Genomic DNA, 13,005 nt, shown 5'->3' with positions numbered 1-13,005 from the left:
CAGGCCTCCCTGTCCATCAGCAACTCCCGGAGTTCACTCAAACTCGAATCCATCGAGTCAGTGATGCCATCCAGCCATCTCATCCGCTGTCATCCCATTCTCCTCCTGCCCCTAATCCCTCCCAGCATCAGAGTCTTTTCCAATGAGTCAACTCTTCGAATGAGGTGGCCAAAGTACTGGAGTTTCAGCTTTAGCATCATTCCCTCCAAAGAACACCCAGGGCTGATCTCCTTCAGAATGGACTGGTTGGATCTCCTTGCAGTCCAAGGGACTCTCAGGAGTCTTATCCAACACCATAGTTCAAAAGCATCAATTATTCAGCGCTCAGCTTTCTTCACAGTCCAACTCTCACATCCATACATGACCACTGGAAAAACCATAGCCTTGACTAGATGGACCTTTGTTGGCAAAGTAATGTCTCTGCTTTTGAATGTGCTATCTAGGTTGGTCATAACTTTCCTTCCAAGGAGTAAGCGTCTTTTAATTTCATGGCTGCAGTCACCATCTGCAGTGATTTTGGAGCCCAAAAAAATTAAAGTCTGACACTGTGTCCACTGTTTCCCCATCTATTTGCCATGAAGTGATGGGACCGGATGCCATGATCTTCGTTTTCTGAATGTTGAGCTTTAAGCCAACTTTTTCACTCTCCACTTTCACTTTCATCAAGAGGCTTTTGAGTTCCTCCTCACTTTCTGCCATAAGGGTGATGTCATCTGCATGTCTGAGGTTATTGATATTTCTCCCAGCAAACTTGATTCCAGCTTGTGCTTCTTCCAGCCCAGCATTTCTCATGATGTACTCTGCATATAAGTTAAATAAGCATGGTGACAATATACAGCCTTGACATATTCCTTTTCCTATTTGTAACCAGTCTGTTGTTCCATGTCCAGTTCTTAAACTGTTGTTTATATGTTATATGTTATATGTCATATGTCATATGTTATATGACCTGCATATAGGTTTCTCAAGAGGCAGGTCAGGTGGTCTGGTATTCCCATCTCTTTCAGAATTTCCCACAGTGTATTGTGATCCACACAGTCAAAGGCTTGGGCATAGTCAATAAAGCAGAAATAGATGTTTTTCTGGAACTCTCTTGCTTTTTCCATGATCCAGCGGATGTTGGCAATTTGGTCTGTGGTTCCTCTGCCTTTCCTAAAACCAGCTTGAACATCTGGAAGTTCATGGTTCACGTATTGCTGAAGCCTGGCTTGGAGAATTTTGAGCATTACTTTACTAGCATGTGAGATGAGTGCAATTGTGCGGTAGTTTGAGCATTCTTTGGCATTGCCTTTCTTTGGGATTGGAAAGAAAACTGCCCTTTTCCAGTCCTGTGGCCACTGCTGAGTTTTCCAAATTTGCCTGGTGACTCAGTGGTAAAGAATTCGTCTGCAATGTAGGAGATGCAGGTTCAATCCCTCAATCAGGAAAATCCTTTGGAGGAGGTCATGGCAACCCACTCTAGAATTCTTGCCTGGAGAATCCTATGGACAGAGGAGCCTGGTGAACTACAGTCTATAGGGTTGCAGGAGTTGAACTCTATAGGTCTATAGAGTTGAACACGACTGAAGCAACTTAGCATGCCACACTCATGTGCATATATTGCAAATCTGTGTATTTGTCATTCAGTGGCTAAGTAGTGTCGGACTCTTTGGGACCTTCAGCACAGCAGCAGTCCCTCACCATATCCTGGAGTTTGCCCAAGTTCATGTCCATTGAATCAGTGATGCCAACCAAACTTCTCATCCTTTGCCACCCTCTTCTCCTTTTGCCTTCAGTCCTTCCCAGCATCAGTGTCTTTTCCAATGAGTTGGCTGTTCACATCAGGTGGCCAAAGTACTGGAGCTTCAGCTTCAGCATCAGTCCTTCCAATGAATATTCAGGACTGATTTCTTTTAGGATGGACTGAATTGATTTCCTTGCAGTCCAAGAGACTCTCAAGAGTTTTCTCCAACACCACAGTTCAAAAGCATCAATTCTTGGATGCTCAGCTTTTTTTGTGGTCCAACTCTCACATCCATACATGACTAGTGGAAAAACCACAGCTTTGGCTATACAGACCTTTATTGTCAAAGTGATGTCTTTGCTTTTTAATACACTGTCTAGGTTTGTCATAGTCTTCCTTCCAAGAAACAAGGGTCTTTTAATTTAATGGCTGTAGTCACCACCTGCAGTGATTCTGAAGCCCAAGAAGAGAAGGTCTGTCAATGCTTCCACTTTTTCCCCTTTTATTTGCCATGGAGTGATGGGACTGGATGCAATGATCTTAGTTTTTTTAGTGTTGAGTTTTAAGCCAGCTTTTTCACTCTCTTCCTTCACCCTCATCAACAGCCTTACATGGGACAACTGACTGGTTCACAATTGGGAAAGGGGTATGAGAAGGCTGTATATTATCACTCTGTTGATTTAACTTATATGCAGAGGATGAAATGTTAGGTTGGATGAGTTACAGGCCTGAATCAAGATTGCTGGGAGAAATGTAAAGAATCTCGTATTGTCAACAACCTGCATATCATCATATGCAGATGGTACCACTTTAATGGCAGAAATATATGTATATATTCTATATGTAATAATTTATACAATACATACCTACAAATGTAAGTGAAAGTCACTCAGTCGTGTCCAGTTCTTTGTGACCCCATGGACTGTAGCCCACCAGGCTCCTCTGTCCATGGAATTCTCCAGGCAAGAATACTGGAGTGGGTAGCCATTCATTCCCTTCTCCAGGGGATCTTCCCAACCCAGGGATCGAACAGGGTCTTCTGCGTTGCAGGCAAATTCTTTACTGGCTGAGCCACCAGGGAAGCTCCATATAAATGTAAATGAAGATTTAAAATATTAAATTTGGGGGAAAATCACATATCTGTTTAATTTTAAAACTATAAAGTCCCCTCATGTGACTTCTCTAATCTTAGGTCATGGATTATTATCTAATTATTTGTCTCTCTCTATAAATATATATATTCAAAAATTTTGTAATTTGTTTCTGATGTTCATTAAGTTCTTTTTCATTATTTATTTGTTTACTTTTGTTTGTGCTGGGTCTTCATTGCTGTGAGTGGGTTTTCTCTAGTTGTAGCAAGCAGGGGCTACTCTTTGCTGCGGTGCATGGGCTTCTCATTGTGGTGGTTTCTCTTGCTGTGGAGCACAGGCTTTAGGAGCATGGGCTTCAGTCGTTGTAGTGAGTGGGCTTAGTTGCATGTAGAATCTTCCTGGACCAGGGATTGAACCCGTGTCCCCTGCACTGGCAGGAGGATTCCTATCCACTGTACCACCAGGGAAGTCCCTCTATGTATATATTGAAGCATGTGAAATTTGTAGATTGAAAATAGCTGAATATAAGCAATTTCATATGACTCAATTCTGTCCTTTATCGACCATATCTTTGCATGAAATGTTCCTTTGGTATCTCTGATTTTCTTGAAGATCTCTAGTCTTTCCCATTCTGTTGTTTTCCTCTATTTCTTTGCATTGATCACTAAAGGCGGCTTTCTTATCTCTTCTTGCTCTTCTTTGGAACTCTGCATTCAGATGTTTAAATCTTTCCTTTTCTCCTTTGCTTTTCGCTTCTCTTCTTTTCACAGCTAGTTGTAAGGCTTCCCCAGACAGCCATTTTGCTTTTTTACATTTCTTTTCCATGGGGATGGTCTTGATCCCTGTCTCCTGTACAATGTCACGAACCTCATTTCATCGTTCATCAGGCACTCTATCTATCAGATCTAGGCCCTTAAATCTATTTCTCACTTCCACTGTATAATCATAAGGGATTTGATTTAGGTCACACCTGAATGGTCTAGTGGTTTTCCCTACTTTCTTCAATTTCAGTCTGAATTTGGCAATAAGGAGTTCATGGTCTGAGCCACAGTCAGCTCCTGGTCTTGTTTTTGCTGACTGTATAGAGCTTCTCCATCTTTGGCTGCAAAGAATATAATCAATCTGATTTTGGTGTTGACCACCTGGTGATGTCCATGTATAGAGTCTTCTCTTGTGTTGTTGGAAGAGGGTGTTTGTTATGACCAATGCATTTTCTTGGCAAAACTCTATTAGTCTTTGCCCTGCTTCATTCCGTATTCCAAGGCCAAATTTGCCTGTTACTCCAGGTGTTTCTTGACTTCCTACTTTTGCATTCCAGTCCCCTATAGTGAAAAGGACATCTTTTTTGGGTGTTAGTTCTAAAAGGTCTTGTAGGTCTTCATAGAACCGTTTAACTTCAGCTTCTTCAGCATTACTGGTTGGGGCACAGACTTGGATTACTGTGATATTGAATGGTTTGCCTTGGAAACGAACAGAGATCATTCTGTCGTTTTTGAGATTGCATCCAAGTACTGCATTTCGGACTCTTTTGTTGACCATGATGGCTACTCCATTTCTTCTGAGGGATTCCTGCCCGCAGTAGTAGATATAATGGTCATCTGAGTTAAATTCACCCATTCCAGTCCATTTCAGTTCGCTGATTCCTAGAATGTTGACATTCACTCTTGCCATCTCTTGTTTGACCTCTTCCAATTTGCCTTGTTTCATGGACCTGACATTCCAGGTTCCTACGCAATATTGCTCTTTACAGCATCGGACCTTGCTTCTATCACCAGTCACATCCACAGCTGGGTATCTCTTCAAGAAAATCAGAGATACCAAAGGAACATTTCATGCAAAGATGGGCTCAATAAAGGACAGAAATGGTATGGACCTAACAGAAACATAGATATTAAGAAGAGATGGCAAGAATACACAGAAGAATTGTACAAAAAAGATCTTTATGACCCAGATAATCATGATAGTGTGATCACTGACCTAGAGCCAGACATCTTGGAATGTGAAGTCAAGTGGGCCTTAGAAAGCATTACTACGAACAAAGCTAGTGGAGGTGATGGAATTCCAGTTGAGCTATTCTAAATCCTGAAAGATGATGCTGTGAAAGTGCTGCACTCCATATGCCAGCAAATTTGGAAAACTCAGCAGTGGCCACAGGACTGGAAAAGGTCAGTTTTCATTCCAATCCCAAAGAAAGGCAATGCCAAAGAGTGCTCAAACTACCGCACAATTGCACTCATCTCACACACTAGTAAAGTAATGCTCAAAATTCTCCAAGCCAGGCTTCAGCAATATGTGAACCGTGAACTTCCAGATGTTCAAGCTGGTTTTAGAAAAGGCAGAGGAACCAGAGATCAAATTGCCAACATCCGCTGGGTCATCGAAAAAGCAAGAGAGTTCCAGAAAAACATCTATTTCTGCTTTATTGACTATGCCAAAGCCTTTGACTGTGTGGATCACAATACACTGGGAAATTCTGAAAGAGATGGGAATACCAGACCTTGACCTGCCTCTTGAGAAATTTGTATGCAGGTCAGGAAGCAACAGTTAGAACTGGACATGGAACAACAGACTGGTTCCAAATAGGAAAAGGAGTACGTCAAGGCTGTATATTGTCACCCTGTTTATTTAACTTATATGCAGAATACATCATGAGAAATGCTGGTCTGGAAGAAACACAAGATTCTGACTGGAATCAAGATTGCCGGGAGAAATATCAATAACCTCAGATATGCAGATGACACCACCCTTATTGCAGAAAGTGAAGAGGAACTCAAAAGCCTCTTGATGAAAGTGAAAGAGGAGAGTGAAAAAGTTGGCTTAAAGCTCAACATTCAGAAAACGAAGATCATGGCATCTGGTCCCATCACTTCATGGGAAATAGATGGGGAAACAGTGGAAACAGTGTCAGACTTTATTTTTCTGGGCTCCAAAATCACTACAGATGGTGACTGCAGCCATGAAATTAAAAGACGCTTACTCCTTGGAAGGAAAGTTATGACCAACCTAGATAGCATATTCAAAAGCAGAGACATTACTTTGCCAACAAAGGTCCGTCTAGTCAAGGCTATGGTTTTTCCAGTGGTCATGTATGGATGTGAGAGTTGGAGTGTGAAGAAGGTGAGTGCCGAAGAATTGATGCTTTTGAACTGTGGTGTTGGGGAAGACTCTTGAGAGTCCCTTGGACTGCAAGGAGATCCAACCAGTCCATTCTGAAGGAGATCAGCCCTGGGATTTCTTTGGAAGGAATGATGCTAAAGCTGAAACTCCAGTACTTTGGCCACCTCATGTGAAGAGTTGACTCATTGGAAAAGACTCTGATGCTGGGAGGGATTGGGGGCAGGAGGATAAGGGGACAACAGAGGACGAGATGGTGGATGGCATCACTGACTCAATGGACGTGAGTCTCGGTGAACTCTGGGAGTTGGTGTTGGACAGGGAGGCCTGGTGTGCTGTGATTCATGGGGTCGCAAAGAGTCGGACACAACTGAGCGACTGATCTGATCTGTTTGAAACCCACATTTTAATTTTGAATATTAAAAATACTATTCTAAGTTATATATGTAACTGAATTTCATTTGTATTATTCAAAATCTTTAAAGAACTTTCCATTATAGCTCATAAAAAGTAATTCTTATTAGCTAACGAATCATATTCTATGGTATGGAATTAACCAGTGTCTCAGTAGACTGAGAGTATAGTCTCAGTACAACTTTTAAATTGTTGTATTTTTTTAAACCATAACTTATTGTACATGCTTTCTGGAACACATGAGTGAGTGTTTCCCTAAGGTAAATCCTAAAAGTAAATTTCTGGGTTCAAAAAATTCACCTTCTTTTTTACTAGATATTACCAAATATCTTATTTATCATCCCAGAAAATATGATGCACTTTTCCTCAATATTAATAGTTGATATTTCCCCACTAAATTTCTGGAGTCATTTTTAAAGTTAAACAGATCTTTAATTGCATGAATTTATATTCGCCTTATGATTTAGTGAGAATAAGATCTGCACTGGCTATTCAAAAGAGTGCCTGTAAATTCTGCAGAAAAACATGGTCTTTCCCTTACCTAAGAAATCCAAGACTTTTAAATACGAACATTTCCTAAATACCCAAAACACTTACGTGTAAAAAGGAAATGGCTTTTATATGCGAGGCCAGATGATTTAGGTTGTTAAATTCTTGGCAAGTGTTATTTTCAACTTTCTCTCCCCTCTCCAAATACGATCAGTTATAATTTATTAACTTAATAAGCATTTGAAGTCTTAAATGTGTTTCCTAAAAATGAATGATTTCTGTTTTAAATAAAACATTTTTATTCCTGGCCAGAATGTAACCATCAGCTTTCACATTTGCTGGTGTTCACTTCAAAGTAGACTGTGAATTCTGATAAAGATCCTAGAAATACATTAATTTGAGGATGTAACATAAACCTTGCATTCAAACTTCTGACTTACACAGGTAGGTTTTATTTCTTCCTGAACTGGATGGGGGAACTCTTTTGCCCTCAAATATATCCCAGGTGTATCCTTTGACGGTGCAAAGATAAGAAGCTTCATGGATTTTAGTACCTGGGCTCAGGTTGCAAAACTGGGCTCGGAAAATAGAGTAAGAGTGACCTTTAGTGGCCACTCTGAGTAATCACAAAGGGATGTGATCTGTCTCAGGGGGAAAGATGGATAAGTGTATGTGTGCTAGGCTGCTTATAGCAGAGACACAAGTTAGAACTGCTAACTATGACACTTTATATTATTCTACCCTAGCAGAATATCAGAACCCTGTAAGTTCAGACAGCTGAGAAGCTGTGATTTTAATTGGCAAATGGAAATCTCCTCACACCTATTAAAGAGAGTCAGGAACTTCAATCCCCAAATCCCCCACACAAAAGGATTAGAAGATGACAATTTAATTGAAGGAAAAATTATTTGCTTTACACAGATTGGTCAAAGCTACCTGGTAATCTTTTGAACTTCAGAACTAAGCTCCAATGAGAAGAGTCGGTGGCTCAGTAAAGAATCTGCCTGCAATGCCGGAGACCTGGGTTTGATCTCTGGGTCGGGAGAAAGATCCCATTGAGGAAGGAATGGCAACCCACTCCAGTATTCTTGCCTGGAGGATCCCAAGGACAGAGGAGCCTAGCGGGCTACAGTCCATGGGGTCACACAGAGTCAGACATAACCTGGTGAATAAGCACAGCACAGCAGCGCCACTCCTGATCTCGGAAAAGAGTGTCGTCTTCACTTAAAGTCACTTATTAATGATAATTTAATGCTCAAAATGTACTCCACCCCCCTTTTTTGTTAAGAGACATCAGTATCTACTTCTATAATATCACCTTAAAATAGGGAAAATATCTCCATAATGAAGTCTATATTGAGGTTCTGCTTTTTAAATAACTTCCAGTCAAAGATATGTCAAAATTAGACAAAATCTTGCAATCTTCTTATTGAATTTATGTTGTAGCCTTTTTTTCAAATAAAGACTTTCAGTGTTATATGTGCTCTGTATATTCATACAAATGCTTTCAAAAAACCACTGTGCTTTGTTTTAATAAATTGTACCCATTTCTGGTTTCCCTTTCTTATAAAACTCTATCAAACACAACAATGAATTCTGTCAGAAGTTTTCTAAGTTATTTTTTCATGTTATTAAAATTACTTAAAAAACTTTACCTGACAAAATTCATTGTTGTGTTTGATGACAGATTTTTATAAGAAGGAAAAACCAGAAATTGGGTAACACTTTAAGACAGAGTCAAGTTTTCTGAATCAGTATCATTTAGACTGACCCATTCTAAAAATGAATGATATTTGTAAAACACAAAAAATGAATAAAAGCAATGTGGCTTGATGCAATGGCCATTATATTGAGAAAACTTTTTTTTGCTCTTATTTGGCATATCAGTTTGCTTCCAGGTATTTGACAAATGGCTTCCTGGTGGCTCAGATGGTAAAGAATCTGCCTGCAATGCAGGAGATCTGTGTTTGATCCCTGGTTTGGGAAGATCCCCTCTGGAGAAGGAAATGGCAACCCACTCTAGTATTCTTGTCTGGAGAATTCCGCGGACAGAGGAGCCTGGCAGGCTACAGTCCATCAGGTCACAAAGAGTCAGACACAACTGAGTGACAATCATTCACTCACTCATTTGACAAATAAGAATACTGAGTTAAATGACAGTATGATTTATTTGAAAATAATAATACATGTGCATATTATAAATTTGAGATAATTATAACCAAAAAATTGGATAATTGAAATCTATTTTTGGTACTTCCTTCAAGATACATTTAAATATGTTACATATGTATGTATATAGACACATACACAGAAGCATATGTATATATGTAAATAAAATTCTGACTTAAGACTACTCCATTACCTACTACTATGAGACAAATCTCTCCCTGAGTAACATAAAACAACTCTTAGTAGGTTTATCATTTTGTGGGTGAAGAATTTAGGCACAGAATAGCAGTGATGACTGATTTCTTCTTTAAGATGTCTGAGGACTCAAATTAGATAGCTCTAACTGCTGTGTATGACTGAAATGGCTTTAACCCAGGTGGCGCTAGTGGTAAAGAACCCGCCTGCCAATGCATGAAACACAAGAGATTTGGGTTCGATCCCTGGGTCGGGAAGATCCCCTGGAGGAGGTAATGGCAACCCACTCCAGTATTCTTGCCTGGGAAATCCTATGGACAGAGGAGCCTGGTGGGCTACAGTCCATGGGGTTGCAAAGAGTCAGACATGACTGGGCACACATGCATGCACACACAGCACCATAGTGATTTTGTCTGTCGACTGTTTCCTCAATACTTCTCCATATGGCCTCTCCACATGACTAGCTTGGGAGACCTTATGCCACAGGAGTATCAGACTGCTTATGCAGTGGTTCAGTATTCCAATAAGGAATGTTCCAGGAGACACATCTGTCATCAAAGCATACTAAATTTACAGTGAGGGACTTAGACTCCATTGATAGGAGGACTGTCAAAGAATTTTTGACCATCTTTAATCTACCACAAACTTGAAAAATTTAAGTCTTTGATAAATTTTAGCTATGCCACATAGCTGGAGGAATTCTGGGGCTCTATTTCTACTCTTATAAGAGAATTCATACACTGGAAAATAAATCAATTGGTACTTCCATTATTAGCAGAGACATTAAGGCAATATGATGATAGAATGTAATATGATAAATCTATAGACAAATCTTAAAACTGGTCTTAAAGAATCCTTATTTTTTCAAATTTCCATTTTCTCATACTTTTCCTCAGATTCCAGATATTCTAGGACCAAACATCATTGTATAATTTCTTGCCTTTTAGAAGCTTCAGAAACCAAAGGCCAAATACTAGTTATGCACTTATAATGACATTTTTGTCACTATTATTAAATATTTGCATCCAGTTAATTGTGCAATAGCACTGGGAATATAGTAATCAGATATATGTTTCTTTATTTTCATAATAGGAATATTTGACATTTGAGGAGCCAAATTAATAATACTCTTTACTCATCAAGTTTGAAATGATTTATAACATAAATGTGAGAGTTAGACTGATGAGATTAAAATGTCAACTTAAGTACTAATAAACCTAATTTTTAAAAGTGACTAACTTAAGCAATCAAATCAGCTTGCTTGCCTCTCTCCTCCTGAGTTGAAATAGTCCTTGGAACTTCAGATCTTCTAGGCAAGCCTGGAGCAGGCCAGAAGCAGCTGCTGCATGGACAAAGGACAGATCCCCAAAATTGAGAGGAGGGCTAAGTCATACGTGCCCATTCTTTCCTCCCATATCCATCAAGTGGAAAATTTTGAGGAGTAAGTTTTCCTTCTATGTTATTATTGGCAACCGAAATCTAAAACAACAAATAAAACTTCCAAGTATCCATTTTCAAAGTTCTCTCTTCATGGCACACATTTGTTTTAAAAAGCAATTATTATTTTATTCAGTGAAATGGAAAAGCCTTCACAGCAGAGGTCAGAAAATTTGTATCACAGGTGTTTTTTAAAGGGAAGTGTGTAATTAATCTTAAGGTACTAATATCTCACAAGACAGAATTCAAGACAGGAAACGATCAAAAGAGGCAAAGATGATCTTTATATACTGGTAAAGGAACAATAAAGGGGGAAGATATAATTGTTCAGTTCATTATGATGTCATGTTCTATAATATAGCCTCAAAATATACAAAGTTACAACTAACAGAAATGAAAAAAATAGATATATTAACCATTGTGGTTAGAGATTTTTAATATAAACTATCAAAAAGTAAGAAAACCAAGCAGAACCAAAAAAAAAAAAAAGACAAATGTAGCAGGTATAAATAATGTAAACTATTAGGTATTTATAAACCTCTAAACTAAGATCATGGCATCTGGTCCCATCACTTCATGGCAAATAGATGGGGAAACAGTGGACACAGTGTCAGACTTCATTTTTGGGGGTTCCAAAATCACTGCAGATGGTGACTGCAGCCATGAAATTAAAAGACGCTTACTCCTTGGAAGAAAAGTTATGACCAACCTAGATAGCATATAAAAAAGCAGAGACATTACTTTGCCAACAAAGGTCCATCTAGTCAAGGCTATGGTTTTGAACTGTGGTGTTGGAGAAGACTCCTGAGAGTCCCTTGGACTGCAAGGAGATCCAACGAGTCCATTCTGGAGGAGATCAGCCCTGGGTGTTTTTTGGAAGGAATGATGCTAAAGCTGAAACTCCAGTACTCGCCACCTCATGCGAAGAGTTGACTCATTGGAAAAGACTCAGATGCTGGGAGGGATTGGGGGCAGGAGGAGAAGGGGACGACAGAGGATGAGATGGCTGGATGGCATCACTGACTCGATGGACGTGAGTCTGGGTGAACTCCGGGAGATGGTGATGGACAGGGAGGCCTGGTGTGCTGCAATTCATGGGGTCGCAAAGAGTTGGACACGACTGAGCGACTGTAATGAACTGAACTGAAACCTAATAAAGAAAAAATGCACTTTTTATCATACATGGATGATTTACAAAAAATGATCTGTACTATATTTCAGTGCAGTATTGAATAAATTCTAAAACATAAATAGCATATAGATTATATTCTTTGGTCATAATAGAATAAAATTAAAATTTAATAACAAAAAGGCAGCTAACAAAATTTCACTTTTATGGAAACAAAAATCATATATCCTTGAAGTCAAAAGAGAAATATGGAAAACTGTGAAGCATTTATATCTGAAAGATAAAATGTATATAACGGCTGGATGGTACTTAGAGGAAAACTTTAACCTTTAAAAGCATGAATATTTGAGGAAGTCAAAATTAATTCAAAGAAATAACAAAAAAAGGGGAATAATTAAGATTATTATGAACAAAACTTGTTAGTAAATTTGATTATTGCACTAAGGGGGATAAACTATGGAGAAAAATATAAAACACCTAAAAAGTACAAGAAGGAATAAAAAACTTAAACGGAACGCTGAGAATGAATGAAACTGAAGTGGTTCTCTTAGTCTTATCCTCTCACAAACTTCTCAAAATCCTGATTGTTTTATATTAATTCCTCAAATTTTCCTCAAAATATTTCGATGATTCTTAAATACTTTTAAAATAGTTATTTTTATATTATATGTGCTTCTAGAAAATAAAAGCTGCAAAGGCGCTTCAGTTTATTCTAATCTTGATACCACAACTAGCAAGAACAATAATAAAAAAAAAAGTAAGTACATATTGAATAATTTGTCTTAGGAACAGAGAGACAAATATACTAAACAAAATATTAACTAAGTTTAACAATATATCACAAAATATATTGTACCATGATCAAGTGACATTCTTGCTGTGTGTATGTGCTTAGTCACTCAGTCGTGTCCGACTCTTTGCATGAACTGGAGCCTATCAGGCTTCTCTGTCTATGGGGATTCTCCAAGCAAGAGTACTGGAGTGGATTGTCATGCCCTCCTCCAGGGGATCTTCCCAACCCAGGGATAGACCCAGGTCCTCACTGCAGGTGGATTTTTTACTGACTGTGCCACCAGGGAAGGTAGAAAATACTGGAGTGGGTAGGATATCCCTTCTACTGGGGAACTTCTCCACCAAGGAATCAAACCAGGGTCTCCTGCATTGCAGGCAGTTTCTTTACCAGCTGAGTTACCAGGGAAGCCCATTTTCACCCTGGGAATAAAAAGATAATTGATAGTAGGAAT

The sequence above is a fragment of the Bos taurus genome, chromosome 17, assembly GCF_002263795.3.
Source record: "Bos taurus isolate L1 Dominette 01449 registration number 42190680 breed Hereford chromosome 17, ARS-UCD2.0, whole genome shotgun sequence".
In the NCBI taxonomy this organism is placed as follows: Eukaryota; Metazoa; Chordata; class Mammalia; order Artiodactyla; family Bovidae; genus Bos; species Bos taurus.
This window is presented reverse-complemented; position numbering follows the sequence as displayed.